Source organism: Gobio gobio (assembly GCF_949357685.1).
Source record: "Gobio gobio genome assembly, chromosome: 1".
NCBI classification, from domain to species: domain Eukaryota; kingdom Metazoa; phylum Chordata; class Actinopteri; order Cypriniformes; family Gobionidae; genus Gobio; species Gobio gobio.
In genome coordinates, this window is record NC_137097.1 from 54,953,825 (window position 1) to 54,981,388 (window position 27,564).

Genomic DNA, 27,564 nt, shown 5'->3' on the forward strand with positions numbered 1-27,564 from the left:
TAAAGCAGCAAGCAGTGATGAAAGGGCCCTCGCACCCGGGACCACTGCCACCCAGTGGCCTCAGGTTAACAGTGAATAGTGGGTGACATGCATTTAAGCACGTAAAATTTGGAGAAAATTAGCAGTCATTTTGATGTGCCACACTTCCTGCTGCCAGCAGGTGAGCATTTGACTATAACTGAATACTGGCATGTAAATGTCTTCAGGTCAGGACTATTATCAAACGTGAAGTTTAAGACCGATTGGACATTGTATGCCTGAGTTACAACAACTTCCTGTTTCGTGGCGTAAATCGCATACATTAGCACTTAGCCAAATGTTGCTTGATTTAATGTGTTTCTAGCATGCTTGGGACTTGATGGCATATTTTAATGTGTTTCTGGGAGTGAATTCTTCTTCCTCGGTGGTCACTCGAGACGAGTATGACTGTCCTCTCCGTCGGGTTGTCTTATTTGTGCATCCTCAGGATGCTGTAAAGGCCGATCTGTGATCCACAGATTCTGCTGCAATGTTGGCATTTGAAGGTTGAGGTGGTGTATAGTGTTGGAGCCCTTCTCTGTTTGTCCTTGCGGTGTTGCCGCCTTAATCTGCGGCACGGCAGAGTTCTGTTTCGTGGTGTGCTGCACCTTCTGGGAGTACATGATCTGCTTTGGGAGTAGTGTTGTCAAATATATCGATATTACGATATGTATCGATACTGAAATATCTGAAACGATACGATATTCCTTTTCTACAGTATCGATACCAGCTGCGCTCTTCTCTCCTCTCCGACCGACAGCGAGTTTGCCAAGCCTGTAGCACTCCTGGCAAAAACTGAAGCCTCCATGCCTCGATCGCCCTCCGGTGGTTGGTCCCAGTATAGCTCCTAAACCCCACCTCTCCATGTATTAGAATGGACGCGAGACACACTAAACAATTCAATTACACTTCAAATAATTGTTTCCTAAAGATGGTTTCTATCATTTTAGGCAGTTTTTATTACGATGATTTCATTTCAAGTGTTCGTTTTTAAAATAAGCTTAGTTTTTAGTTAGTTATTTGATGCTATAAAAACGGGGCGTGTGATGTCATGATTGACAGCTGAGATTGACGGCTTCTCTGAGTGAAGTTGTCACTGAGGCACTAACTGACTTTTTTTATGGATTTTTGGGAGGAGATTGGAGCTTTAGCTTTCATTTCTACAGTTCTATAACTGTTTATTTCACACCAACATAATGAATTGTTCTGCATCTGTGAGAGTGTGGGCGGGCTTTTGATAATCGCGCCTCTACTTCCTGCTCTCTACTGCTCAACTCCGGTCCTGAGATGTCAGCGCCGTGTGCGGGCCCATAGACAGTAAAAGAAATGGACACAGCGACCCCATAGACTTCACAGAGAAAAAAGGAAGTCACGTAGAAGCACTCACTTCCTGATGGCTGAGCGTACTGCGCAGCCTCAGACTGAGCTTGATGATGTAGATGTGACGTAAGCAACCTGTCTGACAGTAGCAAGTCTTCTAGTAGTTGTGCAAAGTGAAATCTGATTCACGTTGTTGAACTATTTTGTCCCGTTGCCTTTGGCTCTCTATGGGCTTCTCCCCATGCCTCTCCCTTGACTTTATCGGACTTTCATGCCTCCACGTCCCCCCTATTGCCTCATAGTATACACAGTAAAAGATTGCCTGTGAGCTTCTCCTCCTGTCTATACGGTAATTTCTCTACTATGCGCCGGTTGTCGCGTGGTTATGATACAATCGTTAGCCTATTTTTACAAAAACGGCTTCTACGGGGCGATAGTGTAGGATACAAGGTAATGGAGCCTTTTATACTTTGTAGTGTTTCTTAAGAAATAAACAATGGTCAAATGGAGTCTTTAAACGCCTCAGATGTAAAGTTATTCGCTGTCAAAGTGACGCCAAAATGAAAGGGAGTCAATGGGATGCTACCTGCAGGTGATGGCTTGGTTAGCAATGGCCGCCCCTATGGAAGGTACTCTTTCCGGGTGAAAGATTACCCCCTTGTGCGGGCCTACGAAAGCATCAACTCTGGTCAGCGGAAGTCAATGAAGTCGCGTCGTCCATATTTTTTTACGGTCTATGGTGGTTTACACGCACCCACCTCCTCTCATTCAACCCGGTTAACCCTCTAAACACGGCGAACATGTGTTCTGCTGGATTTTTCCTTATGACTGCGTGTTAGTGTTGGCGTGACGGGTCTGAATTTCGTGCAGGATTGCACATAACGTTAATTCTACTCATTCCCGCAGATTTCGTGCTCGCATCTGAAGCGCACACAGACATACTGTAATAAAGCTGCCTCTGACATACAAGGGCAAAAATGAGCTCCTTTTTCCAGCTTATTAATGATCAAATACACTCAAAAAATGTCTCAATGTCCATCTTGGTGAGTATTAACGTAAACAGAGTTGTAAACAGTTCAGGAAGAATGTGTAACAGGAGTGTTTGGGATCCATGCTTCTTAAAGGGACAGCAGTTAATTCAAACTACAAAAAGACAAACGATCACTTACTGCTCTTGACTGATTAACTTGTGAAAGATTATCCAATGTTATTTTAAATTTGATTACTTTATTTTTTTTAATTCAGTTTCTTACCTGAATACTGTTAGACCTACCTGAAAAAATAAAGCAGTCTATTTAATTTGTATCTTTATTCTATTGTATTTATTTGTGCTATTGTTAGTCATTTGTTTATTTGTTCTTATTTTATTACTGTTTACTCGTCTTTTTTAATTCAATTTGAAATCAAGCTTCCTTGTGCTGTAGCTATTGCAACACAATTAGTTAGCAAATATTTGTGAGATAATTGTAATGGTAATTGATCAACGTTTATATATGAGAAAAATCTTAAAAGCTTTATTATATAAAGTGATCTCTTCAGAATACATTTTTAATCGCCTAGACTTTCAATAGACGGACAAAAAAAGAAATTATATTAAAAATATCTATTTGACAGTATATTCAGCATTTTTTCCCCGTGGTATCGAAAATGGTATCGAATATCGATACTTTTTTAGGTATCGTATCGAAGTTAGAAATTCCAGGATCCAGTATCACAGCTCTGTAAACGAGGACCTTGGTTTGAGCCCTCAGGTCTTGGTCATCAAAGACTCGTCCTAAGTTGTCCTAAGTTTGGCATAGGCTCCGCTGGCACAGTTTAGGCGATGTTTAACTTCATAGTCTATATCAGCTTTGGAAGAGTGAATGCTGCCAAGGTAGGTGAAGTGGTCCACGCTTTCCAGAGTGGTGTTTTCTACTTTGATGATGGGCTGGAGTGATGGCTGGTTGGGTGGTAGTTGATACAGAACCAGAGTTTTCTTTATGTTAAAGGCCAGACTCAGGGCTCTGTATGCCTTGGCAAAGGCATTTAGGATGCCCTAGAGGTCTTCAGGGGAGTGTGCTGCAATAGGTGGTATTCCTGACTTTACTCTTGGCTTTAAACCTGTTAAGGCTGAAGAGCCTACCGTCAGTCCTATAAAGGATTTGGATCCCCTGTGGCAACTCTTGGCCAATAAGGTGAAGTATGGCTGCAATAAAGATGGCAAATAGGGTGGGTGCAATGATACATCCCCACCCCAGACTGCACAGGGTAAAGCATGCCATTTCCTGTTGCCAGCAGGTGGCTCTATGACTAACTAATATTGACATGTATATGTCTTCAGGTCAGGACTCTTATCAAACATTTGAAGTTTGGGGCAGGTTGGACATTGTATGCCTGACAACAGCTTCCTGTTTCATGGCGAAACATCAGACTTTGTCAGGCCACCAGGGACACGCTCTTCAGCGAAGATCTTCGCTGTTTTGATCTGATTAAATCTCAAGGAGGAGTTTGTTAAAGTACAACATATGGAAATGGCAAAAACTGCAAAAAAATATGCAGAGAAGATTTAAAAATATCTCACTTCCTGTTGGGTTTTCAGATTTTCAGGGACTTTTTAGTAGGTATTGGGCTGTTGTGTCTACCGAATTTCATAGTCATACGCGAAACGTAGCGCAAATGGCACTTAGTTAAAATTTTGTAGGGGGCGCTATCGAGCCATTTTGCGTAACAGTTGCCATATCAGACGTAACGTTTTCGAGCATGTTTAGGCCCCTTAAAAATGTTATTTCTTTTCGAATAAGAATACTAGATGGAGCAATTTACAATAGGGTCCTCATACCATCGGTGCTCGGGCCCTAATTAAGAAACTTTTAGCTGTGTTGCTATGTGTCATGAGAGTAAACAACTGAGCTACGCGCTTATTATACATTATCCAAGGTGCAGGTGCATTTTTGACATAACGCGTCACCCAGCATAGGGTAAAAAGTCACCGCTCGCCACTGATATATTTATATTTATATACATTACAATGAGCACTTTCAAGACTTGTCTGCAGCTAAACACCAAAACACAACAAAATTTGGATAATATCTGTGTGAATAATCAAAACACAAATGTGAAAATTAATAAACATAAATAAACATTGAGACTGTCCGATACCAAGCTGCATACACAATTTTTAGGGTAGTGGCTCACAGAACACAAAGGGTTAAGTGTCTGGCGCACAGTGAGGAAAGCATGAATGTGTGTGCATTTGTTTAAATGAGGGGAGAGAGAGAAAGAGAGAGAGAGAGAGAGAGAGAGAGAGAGAAACATGGGGGAAGGGGGGAAGTATAAAAATATAAATGTCTGTCTGGAGTGTGAAAATGTTTGAAGATGGGAGGAAATACAGACGGAGCAGGCACCCAAAAGAGAGTGAGAAAAAAGAGTGCGCAAGAGAGTAGGGTGGGGATGAAGGGGGAGGGAAGGAAACGAAGAGTGAGGGGGAGAGAGAGAGAGAGAGAGAGAGAGAGGGGCAGAGGGAGAGGGGGAGGAGAAGGAAGCGGAGCGCATTCACAATTTTCATTCAAACTGACACAGCCTGTGTGTCCCGATTTGCACTCCCTCTCTCTCTCTACACACACATGCACACACACACATACATACATACACACACACACACACACACTCACACACAGCGAGCGAAACACCAGACCGTCTGCAGTTAAGTTAACAGCGGCTAGAGGATAGCTTCAAGAAGAGTGAGAGACCGGGACGGGAAAACCAGAGGAGACCGGCGGAAGGGGTGAGAATAGAAAGAGATGGTATGGAATTCACAAAGAGATGTCAGGGTGGAAGGTGAGTAGGGAGAGGACGAAGAGTTTTAAAATAGAAGAGAGAAAAAGGGAGGTGGAGGAATGCAGGGGTGGAACGGCCAAGCTCGACGTATGGAGGGGGGCAGAGATCGACTGGAGCCAGACTGGGTGTATGCATCTGAGAGAGTCACTGTGGTAAGTGTGTTTTTCTTCTCGAACCCATGCCACCTCCCTAAACGGAGAGCCTGTGATCTACTGCGACTGTTTGAGCGCATGAGAGAGGACTTTTTCATTAGGATGCACTGTCAAGCTATTAGAATGTGATACAAATTTGATTTGACAAATGTGACAAGTGTTGCTTATGCGGTCAGACATGACTGCAGGACATTTTAATGTGATGTTATCCACCAAGGCATGCATGAGTGTTCTGTTTGCATGTGTTTGTATGCTAGTTAAAGCTTTGGGACATGTTTGGGGCTATTTTTCTTTTTTTAAGAACCAAATGTCATTTATTTCCTTTTCAACCGCTAACTTTGACTAATTGTTGGTTGTAAATATTAGTATGGAGAGTGTAATGGTCTCCTAATGGTGTGTGTGTGTGTGTGTGTGTTTGTCTATGCATGTGAGGTGATATCAATCCCTATGGAAGTGAATGGCAATTGGATTAAACTATTGATTTAGTCTGGAGCAGGTAGACATACACCCAGTTGGCCAGACGAGGGGGAAGGGCCATCCACATTACTGCAGACATCTTCATCAATAATCCTCTCGCACCCAAAACTAAACCAACAGCAGTGACCGGCACAATTATGACATGTGAAGTGTTTGGATGCTTTGAATGACCAGCTTTTGCACAGATACACACTTACAGACTACCATGTGAACTTCACATGCATACTACAATGTGCTACTTCTGAACTTTTTTCTTCAAAAGAAATGTGAGGTTTGTGTCTTTGTGTTATGACTTTTTTTGAATTGCTTTTATCTCTCGTGTCAAATATGTCTAATGTCAACATTTTTATTTTAAGGTGACTTTTAAATCGCTGTAACAGTCTGCTTTCTTGTAAAAACGGTTTAATAAGTTTGCTGGAGATGCTAAAGTTTCCTAATTACGTGTTTTACACCCTAAAATCCAGTTTTAAAAGTTTCCCAGAGAACTTGTCCGGACCACAAAACTGGCTGTGATGCCTATGAACTCATTCACCAGAGGGTCATGAGTTCAAGTCCCAAGTGGAGGGGGGGGGGGGGGGGGGTGCTGTCATGGTAGCCTTATTTTTTCTTCCAGACCCTTCCCCCTTTCTTCTCCGCATCTCACACGGCCGTCATTTCGACGGCTGGACAAACATGAACATCAGGCCTGTTACGAGTGCCTGCTCATATAGTCCAAATATTTCACCTTCACCTCATAGGCCAATAGTTGGTTGTGTGTTTTTTTGTTTTTTTGCCAGATATGGGCCTTGAGAACAGTTTTTTTTCTGTTTTTAATGGCAAATAGTTGTTATGTAACGCATGTTCCAAAAGTCCTTTAAAACTTGCTTTCATGTTTGAGTTTGCATGCTCACCGCACGTCTGTTTGCATGTGCATACGTGAGCGTGTTCCAAACGCATCAAGCCAACAAACGGACAAGGCGCATTTCAGACAGCCCCTCTTTCATAGGAAATGAGACCCTTTGACCTTTGCCATTCAGTCTGTCTGGAAATGTTGAGCCTGGAATCGATCAACACCCCCTTGCCCAGACATGCACTCACCACCTCCACTCTTCTGCCCGCTCTCTCGATTCCTCCTTCCCCCTTCCATTTTTCTCTTTCTCTCCAATCGGCAACCCCCTGTTCCCGCTCACTCTCAGCTCCTGGTCCCTTCCCCCCACGATCAGATAGACCCCACAGAGCTCATGCTATACTTCATGCAGAGCTCTACAACCGCTTCCCTGTGCATGTGACCAGATCTCCACAACCCCAGTGCTCACACAAAACTTCCCCTCAGCGACTGTGAGTGCACAGGGCCGTATGGCCCAAAAATGTATTTGTCCTGGTCAAAATATATGCTAAATATAGCATGGCTTAAGGACATTTATTTTTCAAATCAACCAAATTGATTGCAATTTCAATGCAATATGTGTTTTGAGGGTCAAAAAAACCTGTTCAATCTTAAAATGCATGTTGGGTAAATGCAAGATGTGTGTACGTATATATATATATTGTGTGTGTGTGTACATATATATAATATGTATTATACATATAATGGGATGGGTGGTAGATTTGTTAATATGTATTAATGTGGTTAACAATTGAAAGTTGGGGTGGGAATGTAATATCATGTGAGGTACATAACTGTGTTTATGTCAATTTTCTGGTGTGCATGTCTAAAATCACACAATTCCAGAAGTATCCAAAGTGTGTGTCAGTCCCAGGCGAGTCTCAGTGAACATTCAACGCTGTCGGTGAGTTTGCAAGTCAAAGAAACCATCGAGTGTTGAGTGTACCCTGCCTCTCGAACACATTCCGACCACACAGACCTTCTGAGTGCCAGCAACTACATGTGCGAGTCCATTTTGTTGCTGAGCTGGCCAAGATGGCTGCTGTAGTGTCTCTAAAGCTGTCCCAGCTGATCAGTGAAGCGAGAGACTGTATTCTGCATCTACTGTCACAGCTCAGGGTCCTGATTCACATTCATTGCTGTCGGTGGGTTTTATCTCTTCGACTCGCCGGACAATGAATGAGAACTACGGCCCTTCCTGCTCTAATGTACACAAAAGATGTGGGTTGAAAAAAGAAGTACTGTTAGTCTATTACTAGTCTATTACTAGTACTATTAGACGTGTCGCTCAACAAATGTACATCATAGAAGGTCAATAAACAGGGTGTGAAATGAGAATTGGGAATCTATTGTTGTCTTTTACTGCTTGTTGTGTGAGTTAAAGGGAAAGTCTCCATGTAATTCCAAACTTCTATAGAACGCAAAATAAGCTATTACATATAGTTTCTTAGTATAGTTTCTGTTATAGTATTTCCAGAGAATCAAGGCATACAGGTTTGGAATGACAAGAAGGTGAAACATGTGACAGAATTATTTAAATCTGTCACATTTTTCACCTTCATGTCATTATTTTTGGTGAACTATATTTTCTTTTCAAAAATGACTTGTATTCATGGTGCCAGTGGTTTGAAAGCCACAGTGTCTAAGGAAAACCCTAGAGCCAACAAACCGGCTCACTGACCAATGTGACCCACACAGACAAAGACAGAGTCAACATTACTCACAACGCAGTGTTCTTCCTCGGGCACAGTGTGCATGTAGCTAAAAATGGTCTGCCGAATTTAAAAGGTGGATCACCAGGGAAACTGTCATGACTCTACAGAAAGTATACGGGTGTATTGAACTCCTCACAAGACAAAGCTTTGAATTTTGAGACTAAATAAAGGAGCTCTTGAGGAACTGTGTGCTATTATTAGGTTCCGTGCGCACATAGAGAGAACAGGCTTTAATGAATTAACCCATATGTTTTGGGGTTCTGTGACAGAGCTGTTCCCACACTGCGAACAAGAGATTCACTTTACCTCCCCCAGCAAGTCATTAGAGAACTAGATATGAGCAAGAGGAAATCACAATCTTCAATCAATTATATCACAATGGTCCTATACCCAAACAATAATACATGTACGCCGCATGCTGTGTCACATCAGAACATAACAACATTGCTGTGAGTCTTTGACCCAGATCATTGTGCTGGTGGTTCAATGGGGTCGGCAGCCAATTAGAGAGTGACTCCAGTAATTGGGTCTGACCGGATTGGTCCAAAGGAAGAGAAAGGGAGACTGACTGGAGCAGTCAGCTGTCTGATCTGATATCTGATTGAAGACTTCACAGTAATCAGCAGCGTACGACTCTCCACTACCCTTAAAAGACTGTTTACTACTGGTCAGAAAAATATGAAGCTTACACTACTTGGTTTACTATCTGGATTTATGAATTGTTGTCCCCACTCTGAGAAATTAATTCCCTTGTTTGTAACTGACTGCTGCAATACTGCAATAGTGCTTGTTTAAAGCTCAAAATGCAGCTGCAGGTACTAGACGTCACTCCAAGGTGTGTGTGTGTGTGTGTGTGTGTGTGTGTGTGTGTGTGTGTGTGTGTGTGTGTGTGTGTGTGTGTGTGTGTGTGTGTGTGTGTGTGTGTGTGTGTGTGTGTGTGTGTGTGTGTGTGTGTGTGTGTGTGTGTGTGTGTGTGTGTGTGTGTGTGTGTGTGTGTGTGTGTGTGTGTGTGTGTGTGTGTGTGTGTGTGTGTGTGTGTGTGTGTGTGTGTGTGTGTGTGTGTGTGTGTGTGTGTGTGTGTGTGTGTGTGTGTGTGTGTGTGTGTGTGTGTGTGTGTGTGTGTGTGTGTGTGTGTGTGTGTGTGTTTGTAACCCTGGACCACAAAACCTGCAGTCATAAGTCGCACGGGTATATTTGTGGCAATAGCCAACAATGCATTGTATGGGTCAAAATGATCGATTTTTCTTTTATGCCAAAAATCATTAGGATATTAATTAAAGATCATGATCCATGAAGATATTTTGTTAAATTCCTACCGTAAATATATCAAATATATATTATCAGTAGTAATGTGCATTGCTAAGGAAGTCATTTGAACAACTGTAAAGGCGATTTTTCTACCCTCAGATTCCAGATCTTCACATAGTTGTATCTCAGCCAAATATTAACAAACCATACATCAATGGAAAGTTAACCCTTATGGCTGGCTTTGTGGTCCATGGTCACACATATTGGAGTGACGTCTAGAATCTAGTGTCTCAGTCTGCTCCTTACTTCAGTCGTCAGTGCACTAGCAAGCTGCAAGCTTAAAAGACAAACCTTTTAAGTCTTTGCCTTATTTTTTTCTATTCTTCGTAAGCCACTATACTCGGATGTGTATCACAATGTGGAAGAGAAGATCTGTCACAACTTCTCTTTTTAATTGAGAATGTCACAACTTCTACAGCACTATAGTGCACTGAAACGTTCACTCCATAAAAATTCACAGAAATGCACTGGTAAAAAAAAACACAACAGATAAAAACCAGCCTCTAACAAGCCTGCAAAAGAGATTTTGTTTGAAATTGTACTTCACCCCTAATGTGCTTGAAAGGTATTAAAAGTGTAAAAAATATATTTTTTTATTATGTATAAAAATCTTTTTATTTTTTTCATTGTTATGCATTTTTTTATTTTAATTAATTCAAAATTCACTCTTTATCTTCTTTCATATTTCAGTTTTGTATACAATCTCCATTAGTTATTATTTTATCATTTCTGTCCTCTCTGCCAGTGTCCAGGCAATTACCTCTGCTTTCACCCACACAGCTCCATTTCCTGGGTCAATGCCACTATCAACCTGAGAGCATTAGACACTTGAAAGAGAGGTGAAGGGGGAGGTCAGAAACACCTTGTCTTGTCATCACACACATCCATATCTCAGATAATGTCGAAAAGTACTCCTGTCAGTAGATACCTTTCTGGTGCGCCACTTATTAGTAACAGCTAAACACAACAGGGAGTACATTAAGACTATCAGAGCTTATTGTGTACATTTAGAGGACACGTCGCAAAAAGTCTGTGAACTTTTCTGAAGGAAAATAATCTGAGTTCTACAGCCCCTAAACAATGAGAGCACATAGTCTTTGGGCTATGACTTGGTTTCAACCACTGAGAGGGGCAATGACAGTACAAGGCTCGGGGAATTTGAGCCTCCTGTGAATTCTAGACGCAAATCCTCTCGGCAACTCCATATAGAAACATATGTCAACAAGAGACTGTCTAAAATTGGAGCCATCATTTCAACTTAGCACGCGGTGAGAGTAAAGCCAGAAAACAATAAACATTTATAACATGGTTTCATAGTGACTGAGCACCACATGAAAGCATAAGAGAGACTGAGAGAGAGGACAAAAAGCGGGTCACTCTTTAAACTGTGCACACACAAAAAGGCAATTGGAAACATTTCAAGAGACTGTGCTGCCCTGACACAAAGCTTCTGCAATTTTGAGCAATACACTGAGGCACAATCGCACACAGTCGGATGATAGATTTGTATTCATTATCATGGCAACGGAGTCCTGGAGAAGGGAAAAAGAAATTGAGAGCGCGATCTGGGCAGGCCTGCAGGGCTGTTACTTCTGTCTGCGCAGATGATGAACAGTCACTTGGTCATCTCCAGTCTGCACACGCACCAGAGACCTGCATCACAACACGTTGCGGGCATCCATCGCAGGCACGCAGTCATAATTCATCCCACTGGCAGCTTGCAGGGGTCAATGCAACATAAAGCGCTGCACATGAGAGGAACACAAAGGAAACATTTTGTGATGGCTGGAAGATGTGCATTAGAAACAAACTCTCACTTCTCAGGGAACATCAATTTGTCTTGCGGTTGAAAGATAACAACTGTTCACTGCTGTAAAATGCAGATGTATGGGCAGAGCAAGTAGAAATATAGCAGGTATTTAATCACAGAGATAAGACTGGGACCTTCACATAAATAAACAAGTGGCTTTTATGAAAATCATGATCTTAATTGATAAATAAAATCCTCTGAATCAATCTAAAAATCAGATTTATTATTTTAGCTATAGTGTTGCAGTAGCCATGAAAGCAATGACCAAAAATTCAAGCGATTCAGTTTGTATATAAGTTAACACTAGTATTTTTGACTGGCGTTTAGTTATAGAAAGTTTTATATGAAACTTTTACATTTTACTTTCTAAGCCAGCTATTTCCTACATTAATAAAGAAAACCCTAAACATTACAGGTGGAAATGCTCTGAGAGCCATGAAACAGTTAGCATTAAACCCAACCTGATAAATACAAAGTTCTGTCATGAAACTCTAGATGGCGCAGGCTGATGGGTCCTTAACTCAATCTGCTTGCAATTATATCATTCTCTATAGGGCACAGCGTATCAGTAGTCAATGAACTCGCATGCTCAACCTTCAAATACATTTGCCATAGTCAAGTCAAGTCACCTTCATTTATATAGCACTTTTACAATACAGATTGTTTCAAAGAAGCTTTACAGTGATAATAGGAGATTGTGGCTGTACATCAGCTCTAGAAAAATTTTATTGTCCAGCTAAAGACATTTTTTTGAGTAATTCTAAAACAGTTGACGCACTTTCAGAAACCCTTCACCTTCCCCAGCTCCACCTGTATAGATCTGCTATGGGTAATTAATGTGCTAAATATGCTTACAAATAAGTCAGATAGAATAACGGGTATGCATATTTGGCGTGCTGTCTGAGGAGAGTTCCTGGCTGTGGTATACGAACAAGCCAAGAGTGAGGAGTCGGGGTGGTGGAGGGATGCTGAAAACTGTCGAGGAATGTAGGTGAGTCGACTGAGTATATATATAGGCTTCCTCTCATGCTGATAGGATAGACGTGGTAATTGTTGATGACGAGTTGATTGGATTGATTGCTTCTTCAGAACTTTTTTAATGAAACATTTAATTCATGCTTAACTATGCACAGATAATTACCTGTTAATATGACTCATAAAGAACATTAATGATTACTGCATCAGCAACTAATAAAGAGTCTATATGATCAATAGATTAAGTAATGTATGAATTGCTATTAATTAAATGTGTACTAATGTATTAATTCCTTAATAACATATATGGTATTAACTAATAGTTAATACTATATACACTCTTAAAAAAAGGTTCTATATGGCACCAAAAATGGTTCTTGGCTCGTAATCATAGGGGAACCTTTTTTAGTGATATATAGCACCAATTTTGGTGCTTCAGTGGTTCTTCAGCCGTTCTTCATTGGTGCTATATAGCACTAAAAAAGTTCCCCTATGATTACGAGCCAAGAACCATTTTTGGTGCCATATATAACCTTTTTTTTTAGAGTGTATGTATTAACAACTTCCAGTTGTCTGCTTTAATAAATCATTAGCTAATGATTTGCAAATGTATCATTATGTTATACTTTATTTGTCGAGGCACATGACTATTAACTAATTGTTATGTAACATGTCATCGTGGTTATGGGTTTTGACATCCCCACTTAAGGTCTGCGGCAGTTGCACATGCAGTGAATGTAATGTTAGAGAATGGGTTTGAATGATGAGTAAGTTGGGCTGCACACAAATATCCGCACACCAGAATTTGAACAACTGACCGCTGTTACACTGTGTTTAAACTAGACACGACCATTTTCACGTCATGCTGCAACAGCTGTCTACATTGGACATGACAGACCATTGCTTCGTGACAGAAGTAGCACAAGAGCGTGGAGTACGTCAGAAATAGAATGTGGCATCAGTTTACTGTCAGGGTTTTGTTGTCTTGTGTAGCGTTGCACTGCATCCAGTGTAGTATCACCTTTAATGGGTTATATTGTCTTTGTCCACACTGTTAGACATTTTATTGTATTTTTGCGGTAACTTACTGGCAGCACTATTGCCAGTAAGTTACTGTAATTGCCCCTTTACAGTAGCTTACCTGTAAATGTGTTTTACAGTATGATGCCCTTACCGTAATTTAATTTTACAGTATGATGCCCTTACCGCAATTTAATTTTACAGTATGATGCCCTTACCGTAATTTAATTTTACAGTATGATGCCCTTACCGCAATTTAATTTTACAGTATGATGCCCTTACCGCAATTTATTTTTACAGTATAATATTTTTTACAGTAATTTTACTGTAATTTATTTTACTTTTTATTTTACAAAATATGCATGTTAATATGTTATTACTTTATTTTGAATATTTTACATGAATGCAATAAAATAAATAATACATTTAATAAATTCCAAATAAGAGACTTGAGTCCATGTACATCAGTATATTTTTTATTCACCGTCACAATCAATTACAAAAAACAGAAAAAAAATAGAGAACTGAATTCATTACAACAAATCAAAGCAGAGATCATGACGATATGGCAACAAAAAATATGAACAAAATACCCCAGCTGGTCTTGGCTGGCCTCCCTACTGGTAAACTACTGATGGCTGATCTGAAACAAAACAGAGGGAAAATGTGTGAGAAATGGTTTATCTCATCTAAATTTGTTCATGGACAGATGAGGTAACAACTTGTGCAACAGCAGTTATTCATAGTTATACTTGTTATATTATTATTATTCATAGTTATACTTATATTATATATCTCTATCCCGAGGACAAGCGTGTGCGCTCTGGAGATTATCATGTGAAACGCAACAATACCCAATCAGAAAGCAAGCTGCTGACGGAAGACACCTCCCTCCAGCTCACGCTGGAACATGTAAAGGCCATGTTCACACCATCTCCATTACTTCATCTAAACATTTTCCTTTCCCCCCCCCCCCGCAAATTTTCTTTAAAAAGCATTCCATACACTATCAGGGTATATACAGAACTTCTTAAGTTGAATTTAATACCTTTTACTACCTTTTTTAATACCTTCAAAATATTTTTTAATACCAGCGCGACTTCAAGCTGCAACTATAGTAGCGTAAATGAAATATCTTTCCAAATGGAATAACATATTGCATCACAATGTAACGAGGTCATTATAACTTAACATCAGCTGCCCACAGAGATGAGAATAGAAATAAAGACAGAAGTGGAAGGAGACATCTTCTTCATAGTTCATGCAGTGTACAGAGCAATTTTCACGGCGCAATATAGATTTTTTTTCTTTTTCGTTTTAAATCATGAAGGCGAGTCAGTGGATATCACACAAAAACGTAATGTGTGCGAGAGTCGGTGAAGTCTCAAACCTGGTCAATTATTCACTACTGAAAGTGAACGTAAAATCTGACAAGCTTTCGGCGCATATTCTCACAGAGACAAGAGATATCTCTTTATTTATATAAATCTGCTTTAACATATGCTGATAACGTATAGCCTATAACTGTCTGAATTTATATTCTTAATATTTCTCTTTTGGCCCATATTGTGAAACAAATTAAAAGAGAAGTATAGGCCCATTTCGTGTTAAACAAGTTTTTTTTTAAATAAAGCTGCTCTTACTTTCTGATAATACTGATATTATTGTAGTGTTCTGACATATTATAGACTGATAATCATTTTAATTATAGGCCTATAATTCCTTGTTTAATTGTGCAAAATGTATTTAAATAATGAGGAGTAAGCTAATCTATCTATTCTTTTATTATGCAACATGTCGGTTGTGCATTGATGCATTATGAAATTATCACGGGAGCAAATTAAATGTATTATCAATTTAATAATAAAAGTAGGCCTACCCTAATAATAATAATAATCATTTATATACATAAATAGTAAATGCTAAATCTTCACTCATACAGTGAGCAGACAAGTCGCGCTCGACGATCCGAGCCATGGTGTGAGCATATAAACCGTGAGCTTTGGCTTTACATCGCATGCGATCTACTCGTACAGTGTGAGTAGATAACCTTGCTGAAATCGCACAGAAATCGCACAGTGTAAGCCAAGCTTTAAGCAACTTGCATATTTCGAAACAGCTCTTCAATGCCATAGATTCAAATTTAAAGAGTGGTGTTTAGTTGCAAGGTCTAAACACCACAGCACCTCAGCTCGCAATGTAGCGGTGGTGATAGGGCATAGCGTCTGCTGTCTGACGCCTGTCACGCACCTGTTGATGATGCTGCTAGACTAACGTTAGGCTACTGGCAGTGGTTTGAATCGGGAGAGCAGTCGGGGTTGAGGGCAAAGCAGTGGAGGTTGAGGTCGTTGATGCATCTGTAAAGCAGAACATTGATATGGGAAGCTGCTCGCTACGTCCGCGCATCCTAGCTTGGTGACTATTTGATTACATATGCGATTTGACGCCATTCACCCCCACCCAGGTTATATTAATTGTCTTCTTGCAGACGTGGCAATAAGCCTCGTGGCTGTTGCAAACTACTGGCCTAAGCCAGTCTTTAAATCGTGAGTCCTCCAGCCAGAGGTCCGAAAACTTGCATTTCCCCATGCTTTAATTACTGAATGGAAGCGAGCTCGCGTACATGTTTGTCAGCAAGCCAGCCGCGGACCCAGTTTGTTTCAGCGCGCGCGAACGAACACCACCTCACACGATATCGCGCAGGTCCTACTCTAAACATATAAATAAATCCACGCGAATTTTAGAAAAAAAAGGCCAAATTGACAAATTTATCTAAAAAAAATTGGGCTCGAAAATTTAATACCTCGTCAGATGACGTTTAGTACTTTTTACTACTTTTTAATGCCCTTAATTTTGGCTAATTTCATTTACTACCTTTTACAACCCCGCGGACACCCTGACTATAAGAGCAATTTCATGATATGATATACTTCATATCACCTGTGGTGTGGTAGGCAAACGTCACCTCCTGCTCAACTGACATCTTATGCTGCCTTCACGTGCTATAGGAATTACTGAACTAGTTTCCTAGTTAAAAAATTGGACATGAACGCCCTCTCAAGTCAAAATCTGAATGTGATGAGCTCGTAATCACAACTTCAGAAGTGGGAAGTAGGAAATTTCTAGCACATGAAGGCAGCATAAGACGAGGTTGGCTGAAAATTAAAAGATAAAAGTCTCTCAGAAATTGCAAATAATTAAATACTTGCACCTGTACATACTTGCATGATTAGTTTTTAGTTCAGGTTTTAGTTGTAGTCCAGCTTTGTCCGTTTCTCTGTCTATTCCTCAGTCTCTCTGTTTTCTGGTCACTGGTTGGATATGATCTGCATATAAAATAATGTATACATATTTTGGTAACACTTTACAATAAGGTTGTATTAGTTAACATTAGTTAAAGGGTTAGTTCACCCAAAAATGAAAATTCTGTCATTAATTACTCACCCTCATGTCGTTGGACACCCGTAAGACCTCCGTTCATATTCGGAACACAAATGAAGATATTTTTGTTGAAAGCTGATGCTGAGAAAGGCTTCAGATAGGCCTCCATTGGCATTCAGTACATTGACACTTCCAAGATCCATGAAAGGCACTTAAAACATCGTTACAAAGTCTATCTCACCACAGTGACTCTACAATAATTTTACGATGTGACGACAATAGTTTTTGTGCGCAAAAAAAATCTAAATAACATCTTTATCCAACTTGTTCTCGACTTCCGTGTGTGCCTCCACGACGCATGCGCGAGAATATGACGCAGATCCGGCGTTCGGACATATGACCCAGAAGCGATTTGTTTACGAGCAGAGGAAGACGCGCGTGTCTAAGCTGTTGGATTCTACATTGATCGTGCTTTAGGTCTCGGCGTAGTTCTCAAAATGGGGCTTAAGTGTGCATTTCATGGATTCCCGAACGCCGGATCTGCGTCATATTCTCGCGCATGCGTCGTGGAGGCACACACGGAAGTCGAGAACAAGTTGGATAAAGGTGTTATTTTGATTTTTTTTTGCGCACAAAAACTATTGTCGTCGCATCGTAAAATTATTGTAGAGCCACTGTGGTGAGATGGACTTTGTAACAACGTTTTAAGTGCCTTTCATGGATCTTGGAAGTGTCAATGTACTGAATGCCAATGGAGGCCTGTCTGAAGCCTTTCTCAGCCATCAGCTTTCAACTAAAATATCTTCATTTGTGTTCTGAAGATGAACGGAGGTCTGACGGGTGTCCAACGACATGAGGGTGAGTAATTAATGACAGAATTTTCATTTTTGGGTGAACTAACCCTTTAATGCATTAGTTAACATGAACTAACCATGAACAACACCTCTGTTCAGCATTAGTTAATCTTTGTTAACGTTAGTTCATAAAAATCCAGCTGTTCATATTAGTTCACAGTGCATTAACTAATGTTAGCAAGATTTTAATAATGCATTAGTAAATGTTGAAATTAACATTAACAAAGATAAATAAATGCTTTATAAGTGCAGTTCATTATTAGTTAATGTTAACTAATGTAGTTAACTAATGAACCGTATTGTAAAGTGTTACACAAATTTTTAAGTGCATACAATGAATCATTTTTAATTACTTTGTCATGTTATGCAGTGACATATCCCACATGAGACTAAACAGTCACAACAAGATAACAAATAGATGCCAAGTAGGAAATGCAGGCAAATGCATTAAAAGACGTTAATCACATAATGTTAGTCAAAATATATACTTACAAAGCCAAAGATGCTCAGTGCTGTGGCTCTTTCTGGGGTGTTGTTAGCTCCTGTTGACACAAGAGAGAAAAATAAGAAATTTTCATTAATGTTTATTGACTATAATGGTGCCTAAATGTTATGCACATGATAATTCACAGATATAGGATGACTGCTAGATTGACCACTTACACAATCAAATGACTATCAACACTGAAAAAAGAGAGAAGACAATAATAGAGCCTTCAGTGGCATGTAAAAATGAATTCATATGAAATAATATAATAAATAAGAAGCCACAATGAACATACTTGAACTAATTATTATTTTACTTGAATATATATTAATCCTCTGGTGTATACACTGGCGTAAATGTTCTATTTTCGAGAGAGAGAGAGAGAGAGAGAGAGAGAGAGAGAGAGAGAGAGAGAGAGAGAGAGAGAGAGGGCGCGCGAGACAGCCTTTGACACCGCTAACGTTACTTCAAATGGCGTCACACACATTTAACTGTCAACGAAAATATGTAACTATAACTGGCCGTGAAAAGACGGAAACCATTGTTCGCGTAAATACAACATTTGGTACATAATGTACAATGCAGGTAACAGTTAGTCAATTGTATGCAAATTTAATGGGTTATGAAAGCGGTTCTTGAGGAAAATGAACAGTTCCCCGAGACTGTCATATACGTTAGTAATAGCAATTCGATATTATTATTTACTTTCTTCATATATGTAGCTATATTTAATGGATATTGGTTTACGTTTTAAAAGTATCAAAGACATTTGTGACAAATTTGTCAAATAAAAACTTCTTACCTCAGGAAAGCTCGCAGCTGGTGTCTGGCGATCCGATCCACAGGCAGGGACGTCCGTTATGCGCGCACTCGACACAAACCTCATTTGCGCGGGCTTGGCACGCGAGTAAACAATTTAAATTGTGTGAGGTGTAAGCAAAGTTTATAAATATATTTTTTAAACATTTAAAAATTACATTTATATCACCACACTTGTACTGGTATTACTCTGGCATTAAAATAATAATAAATAAAATAAAATTACGGATCATGAGATATAAAATGCTAACAGTAGGTGTGTGTGTGTAGCCTACCGTTAGCATTTTATATCTCATGATCCGTCATTTTATTTTGCAACGTACAGTTATAGCCGAAAAATAAACAAGTAATGAAACTTCACTTTGCCCTCAGCCTAAACGATTTGCCAGGGAACAAATTATAGATCCATGAGAGCAAATATGGGCCGTTAAATCTCCACAAGACTAATTATAGCTGGAGACGCCACAGAGACATCAGAGCCAGCGGCAGACGTCAGAAGGGCTAGCCGAGGAAAGTCTACTCTCGCCGGGTAAACAAGCGCTGAACGCCGCTGACTCACTGGAGCTCACATCTCCGAAAACACCAGATAAAATGTTAAAATAGGCACTCTTCTTATAAATAAACCACAGATTTGAGCTTTAAACAACTACATTACCGACTAAAAAAGTCTTAAAACTACGTTTTGTCACACATTAACAGTTTTAACACAAAAAGACGTGTAAACACAGCCCATGTCAGTCATTTCTCAACGAGAAGAGCCGCTGGCAGAAGCTCCTCCTATGAGGCGAATTCGAAATACATTTATAACACTAATACTTTACTCTATTTATTCTATACTCTATTTTTTCCTCTTTTTGAAAGTTGTGAAATCACTATTGTGGAGTTTTTCTTTTGCTATTTGAGCAAATGGGCACACAAAAAATATATAATTATTGTATTCTCTCATTCACCGCTATAAAATTAAACCCAACTATGACGACTTCCGCTCTGAGAAACCCGAAAATGTGAAAAGGGTAGGAGAAAATACTAAATATAAAAATTACTTCTTTGTCTCCCACAAAGAACTAATTTTACATCCTTCCATCCACATGTTTTTATTTAACTTTTAAACATCCAGTGTGTGTGTGTGTTTGTGTGTATTCTTTGTTTACAGTAGCACTACTGCTTTTACGTAAACAGTAAAATACTGCAAATTCCCATATACAGTAAGTTACTGTAAATTTCATTAAAAATACCCACAATGCAGTGCATATTACAGTAGCTAACCGTAAATAATATAAATGGTATTTTACTGGGCTTTTTTGCGGTAAGTAACTGTAAAATTGCGGTAAAGTCTAACAGTGCAGTCTAGACACAGTGTTATGAAATGGCAGTGCCAGTCAGATGTTCTCAGTGTTCCGTCTTTGATTCCTAGTCCTCAAGCTTAACCTGACATATACTATATTGTCAAAAGTTTTGCGTCATCTGCTTTTACATGCACATTAACTTTAATGACATCCCATTCTGAATCTGTAGGGTTTAATATGGAGTTGGCCCGCGTTGCAGATATAACAGCTTCAACTCTTCTGGGAAGGCTTTCCTCAAGGTTTAGGAGTGTGTTTATGGGAATTTTTGACCATTCTTCCAGGCACTGATGTTGGACGAAAAGGCCTGGCTCGTCATCCCAAAAGTGTTCTATCGGGTTGAGGTCAGGACTCTGTGCATTCAAGTTCCTCCAAACCAAACTCGCTCATCCTTGTCTTTATAAACCTTGCTTTGTGCACTGATGTGCAATGTTGGAACAGGAAGGGGTCATGCCCAAACTGTTCCCACAAAGTTGGGAGCATGAAATTGTCCAAAATGCCTTGGTATGCTGAAGCATTAAGAGTTCCTTTCACTGGAACTAAGGGGCCAAGCCCAACCCCTGAAAAACAACCCCCCACCCATTATCCCCCCTCCGCCAAACTTTACACTTGGCACAATGCAGTCAGGCAAGTACCGTTCTCCTGGCAACCACCAAACCAAGACTCGTTCATCAGATTGCCAGACAGAAAAGCCTGATAGATGGCCCAGTGACTTCTGCGCACTGTGCGCCTCTGCATGCACTGACCCCACTCTGTGATTTTACGTGGCCTACCACTTCGTGGCTGAGTTGCTGTTGTTCCACTTTGTTATAATACCACTAACAGTTGACCATGGTATATTTAGTAGTGAGGAAATTTAACGAATACCACGGTACCATGCTTGAGCTCACTGAGCTCCTGAGAGCGACCCATTCTTACACAAATTTTATACACATGTGGCCATGGAAGTGATTGGAACATCAATGATTTAGAGGGGTGTCCCAATACTTTTGGCAATATAGTGTATTCCTGTATCATGAACAACAAGCTACTAGATGCGGCAGTTCACCTAGCATAGTGGAAATTGAAATCCATGGCTTAGTGTGGATGTCAAAACCAAAATGACATATTCAGGGACTAAGGCTTAATTCGTTCAATAGTTTGTGCTGTGGTGTATATGTGGAAATATTTCAGGCCACAAAAATTATCATCACTTTTATCATAAAAAAAGTATTTTCTGTAATAAAACTGAATAAGCCACGAAACTGGATTTTTCCTTTTGATAACTGTACATATTTCATCAATATCAATATCAGAATGCAAAACTATGATCATTATATGTACCTCAGTCCTTCTTTATCTCAGTTTCAGTAGTTTGTAGTATCATTAACCAGCCTTGAAGCGCACCTGCAGGTGTTTACCTGTAGACAATTAGTCTCAAACTGAATGTCTTCACAAAGCTTCTGTCAGGAGCTTCACTGTTTTGTGCGTCACCTTTCCCTATCATTACAGGGGAAATTAAAGCCTCTGTGGCATGCGGTGGGGGAGAGGGACCCTGCATGCTGAAAACCAAGTACTTATCTCCTTGACAGAAAATTACATGTTTGCCGCTTTCCCTCTTGTTGGAAAAAGCCTGGGTATTTAGGGTTTAGATCTCAATACATTTTTATTTAAAATCTCTATTGTACTTTATAAGGTGCAGTGTGAGCATGATAATAATGCGTTAGATTTTCATATGAAGATGCTCAAAGGGGTGAAAAAGAATGAGAAAATAAAAGACTTGGGGCTTGAACACAATACTGATTTTATGGTAACATTATAAACCTCCGATAAAAATATATTTTTTTAAAAGTTATGGATTTCTCATAAAGTGCATATTGAACCATGCCATTCCAGCTCATTATAATAAATGTTTCAAAGCATTGTAGTCTAATTATGTATTTATGTCCTCAGGCAGGATTCAATAAAAAGAGAGAGAGGACAAGACTTCATTAAACCGATCTAAACCCGCTATCTCAGCCACCCACATCTAAATATTATGGGGCAGCGATTTGCCTGATTCACAGTTAGTCTTGATTGTGCCATTACTTTAATAATGCTGTATTATGGGCCCGAGTCCAACTCTGAGAAACATCTCTGCAATTATATATGAATGAATATATTACCTATGAAGGCCTAATGGGAAATTATGGTCACTATCGCAAAACAAACCCCAACAAGGTGATCAGGACTTCCACTAAGAAAAAGTAGTCCACTAGAACGTTCAAAAACAAGAGAAACAATGCAACAATATTACAGTAATATTATACTGAAGTCCACTGAGATCATTTTCCCTACAATCGATAGTCGAAGTCCACGGTGTGATATGAGGAACATGAAAGTAGCTAGTGCCAGTTATTATAGGAGCTATAGTATAAGTCTGAATGTGCAGACACGTACCCATTGTTCGGATTCGCCGTGTTGACCACCAAAAAAGCCAAGTAATGCTCACTACAGAGCCAAATGTCATCCAGCTTCAGCTCGCGGGACGTCAATTGGTGGAGGGATAGCGTTATGGGTAGGGTTAGGGTGTGGTTGGACCTTCTAGCTCCACCCATTATGCCCAAATTTCATCCAGAGAGGGGGAGCTGGACTTCACGCTCCAATCATGGCTCTGCAGAGAGCAGCCTCTCAAAAAAGCTGCTTATACAATTGACCTTTTTGTCTGTGAAATTTTGTTTCATTTTGTGACTGCACCTTGATATGGTGCGTTCAAGTCCTTCTGGAGCGTATTTACACATTGGGATGTTACACGATGTAGACTACCTATTCTACAAAAAATAGGCTACAGCACTTTTTTTTTTGTTCTACAAAATTATGAATAAAGATTGTGCATCGGGTGTGTTTTTCTTTTTGCAGGATTGAATTCGATGTATAGGTGCTTAACTGAATCGTTAAAAGCATAGGCCTATAGGCTATCGTAGTTGTATAATAGGCTACTGTCGTATTTGAGCTAGTTTTATAATTCTAATAAAATCTCAAGTTCTCCATTTGTAATTACGACTTTGTGAATGCAATCTTTCTGACATAGGCTATCGTCATCACAGGATGGCAGTGAATATATTAACCATAGGATATATATGCTACGTTTTTTGTGAATTAGGACAAAATGATTTGCTAAAAGCTCAAGCTAAACCCTCAAGCCAATCAATTGTAATTGATTATACCCAATGAAAATGGCGTCAAAGATTAAGAATGGTCGGCACCAAAAGCCTCGTGGGCAGTGCGCTGACATTTAGTGCTGTTGCGCTTCGGGCGACCCGAGTTCGAGTCCCGGCTCGTGGATCTTTCCCGATTCCGTTCCCCTCTCCCACTTCGCTTCCTGTCTACCTACTGTCCTATCATAATAAATCTTTAAAAAAAAAAAAAAATTTAAAAAAAGAATGCCTTGGAAATCTCTTACCGTGGCACAGGAACACAGATCCAATCAGAAAAGAAATAGGCCTATAATTGTTGTGGTTCTGTATATTACCGTTTTTTTTCTTGTAACCCATTTCTTAAAAGAGAAAATAATAAGCAAGTGAAGGGGATATTCATCTTACTGACAGCGAATGAGCCATACCAGCGTTAAACAACAAATCCACCAGGCAGAAGAGGCCCATCTGATCGTGAGTTTAGTCAACCCTGACAACACCCCGCCAACCACAGTCTGTTTGTGTTGGTTAGGCTGTCACGAAGACTCAGTTTCCAATCCTATGAAATGTCACAAACATTCAGAGTTGATGACACCACTCATTCACATCATAGCTCAATATGATATATTACATTAACACAATGCCATTCATGATGAAAAGCTCTCAGATACAAATGTGATCTCTCTGGGTCAGTTGTGATTTATAGTTGGCTATAGATTAAACATTTCCAAAGACTGCAAGTGAATTAGCTATTGATCCCTCACTGGGCTGGGTCACATAGAGCAGGCTGATTTGCGAAGTGTGACGTTTAAGCTGGTTAAAGAAATTAAATGATTGTATCTTATTAACGTTAATAAGGGAATGATGTGGATGACTTTGCTTTTGCTGGCTTTTATAATATGCAGACTATGACAGGCGTTTTGTTCCTCCTGTTTTTACGTACGTATACTCCTCATATTTGAACGCCACACTAAAGGAGAATTTAAACTGGCTGCTCTCCAAACTAAACAGACTGGAGACACGGCTTCACTACCTGACAGCCAAGGTACCACCTGTTTGTCACGGCCAGCACAAGTACTCCCACCCCTTTCATCCTCTCGTTCTCGCTCTTTTCCTCTCATTCTCTCCCCTATAGCTTTTGGCTTTCGTTCTGGATGGGCATCTTGGAGCATCTGTGCCTGCCTGAGGCACTGGACTGTGGTAGATGTGGGTCAGAGCTGTAAATTCTGTGTGGTCTTGTACCAAACAGCCATTGTAACTTCAGGAGACACAGCAAAGCCAGATGCCAAGTGTTGCTGATGGATTGCAGAAGAAGCATGCAAAATAATAAAGTCAATAATGAAGGTCATAAGTCAACTTAATGGTTTGCCTGGAACTTGGCCCTCCCTTCTCTAAATGAAATCCAAAGCGGAGGCATCCAAGTGAGGAAATTCCAGTTCATTACCGCCACCTCCTGGTCAGAGTCTAAAAAGAAATTTTTAGACACTTCACCGATATTATAATAATACAAAATGTCTTAGATTCATACTTTTACATACATTCTTAATTGCTGCTGGACAACAAATCTTGTAATTCAGAAGCACTGGATCCCTATTTTAGCTTTTTAAAAGCGCACTTTGCTATATTCTAAAAAGTGAGGGCTGTGGGAACAGAGAGTGTGGAGAGCCTGCAGTTGAAACAGACTCTCACCCACTCATGCTGAGGAGCTTTGAGGGCCGAGGGCTGTTAAATGAGGAGGGAGATAATGAGAGAGAGGCAGCAGCATGGTAATCAGCAGGCCTCAATTTCCTCACTGATGCTCCAGATTAGCCCAGCCTCACAGGCTCCCTTAGGCATGTTTCATCTTCTCTCACCCCTTTTGAGAACACTTCGGATGAAAGGCAGAACTTCTCCATCCAGTCTGCTTACGAACCCCATGCTGAGGCCACTGTGCAAAACTCTGCTGATAATCAAGAGGGATTTTTTTCTTCTTCTCAATTCATTATCTTTTCCATTGCTTTCTGGTCCATTAGCAACACTTTAAGCTCTAAAATATTTGATGTAGCATGTTCCCTGAGTTTTATGTCTTTAAATACACAACATTGATTTTTACCTCTCTACAGTTTCCACAGTCTCACTGAAAGCAGAAGAAAATCAGGTTTTCTTATTGCTATTCACTGAAGGTCTGGTGTACGATCAGCCACAAGTTGGCAGGCATCTTCAGCCAAAAACACTGCAATGAAAACAGAAATATTGTGATTATTGCAAAAAAGCATCATTACTCCAGTCTTTAGTGTCACATGATCCTTCAGAAATCATTCTATGATTTGATGCTCAAGAAACATTTCTTATTGTTATCAATGATGAAAACAGTTGTGATACTTAAATTTAAATGGAAACAGTAATGCATTTTTTCAAGATCCAGCCTTTACTGCCGACGAAAAGTACACACAGAGAAATAGGGTGTCAAAATTGTACCTTTAGGGGTACAACAGCTTGTCGCTGGGGCAGTGCCCTTAAAAGGACATATTTGTACCTGTTTTACTCCTAAAAGGTGCATATTAGTACCTTAGAGTACAAATACGTACCTTAAGGTCCTACTATGAACCTTTTTGTGGTAAAAAAGGTACAAATGTGTCCTTTTAAGGGTACTGCCCCAGCGACAAGCTGTTGTACCCCTAAAGGTACAATTTTGACACCCTATTTCTCTGTGTGTATACATTTTCTTCCAAAAACAAACATATTAATAACCCACATTTTTTAGTAATTGTTCATGCCATTAATTCAGCTAAAGCTTTTTCTTTTTCCTCCAATTTTGCCACAAAATAATTATTCACAAAATGAGGATCTAAGCTTTTCCAGAAAATGTGAACTGTTAGATCCACCTTGTGGCCAATTATGTAATAGCTATTACCATCCCAGTAGAAATTAAATTCACATTCTCAAGTGCAGTTCTTTATTTCTTTGCAAATATGTACTGATTGTGGATAATTATCATTTTTGGTTTGTTTTTGAACTATTTGGCTTTGAACCACAGGCGGTAGTATGAAACAGCAAACAGACCCATACACTCTGAGAGGTGGATGAGAGACATGCAAAGAGCTATTATTTAGATTTCATCCTGTTTTTGAATGTGGCCATGAATCACCTTTTGTGCAGAAGTGACATACATCTTGACCACATTAATAAAGTTTTTCTCTGCCATAAAGCTGGCAAAAATTTTGGAGCTCCATTACAGCACGGTCTCTTAATTATTGTGTTTTAATTCAGACTAATTTATGATTGTAAAGATGTATTCTGTGAAGTGTCTCCTTTTTTAATGGATCTGGTGTTAGGTGAATGTTGTCCAGGTCCCTGAAATGAAGAGGTTCACTATAGTCCTGCATATCAGTATAGCCAATTCATTGAGCCCAGGGGAGAGGAAGCCCAGCCATAAAAATGTTGCCCCAGGCCCTGTGACTTTTAGCAATGGCCAAATGAGGGAATCACTTCTCACTATTCAATAATTCATTCATTACCTTCACATTAACTGTTGCATATTAACATAATTACATTTCAGAATTTATTTATGTAAATTAATTACCTCTACCAGGAAATCTGTACAATATTATTCCTGGAACAAATTAGTAAACATTAACCACTGAACTTTTGTTTGCTAAAAAGGGATTTAACTGGAAGCAAATATATTTTATAACTATAATGATAAGATTCATAAATTCTCTATGAATGATTAATGCAGATTCATGAATACTGAAATGGTCTGTGTTTGTTCAGTCTGTGTGTCTCCACTCACAGGTGGTGATATTCAGTGCCAGTGGAGGTTGCCCTGGATACATGCTAAAGGGAACAGACAAAATAAGCTCTTTCTGCTATAGCCTGCAAGGCATATGTTATGTTTCATGTCCCATTGTCTTTTAATGTGACAGAGCGTTCTATCTGGTCGACATTGGTGATGGCGTAACCATGACAAATAAAAAAATATCCGGAGTGTAGTATGACGTCCTTCAAATTGTTTTGGGGTTTGATTTTTTCCACATTTTGTTATGTTACAGCTTTATTCCAAAATTGATTAA

At 39.7% G+C, this 27,564-nt stretch overlaps 1 long non-coding RNA gene across 1 annotated transcript; it reads right to left on the reverse strand.

Moving 5' to 3' along the window:
* Nucleotides 1–16,699: 16,699 nt before the first annotated feature.
* Nucleotides 16,700–19,124, reverse strand: LOC307134500. Its single transcript, XR_013817573.1, has 3 exons — nucleotides 19,001–19,124; nucleotides 18,204–18,253; nucleotides 16,700–16,802 (listed from the first exon to the last, which is right to left on the reverse strand). It is a non-coding gene; the product is annotated as an uncharacterized lncRNA (long non-coding RNA).
* Nucleotides 19,125–27,564: the final 8,440 nt, after the last annotated feature.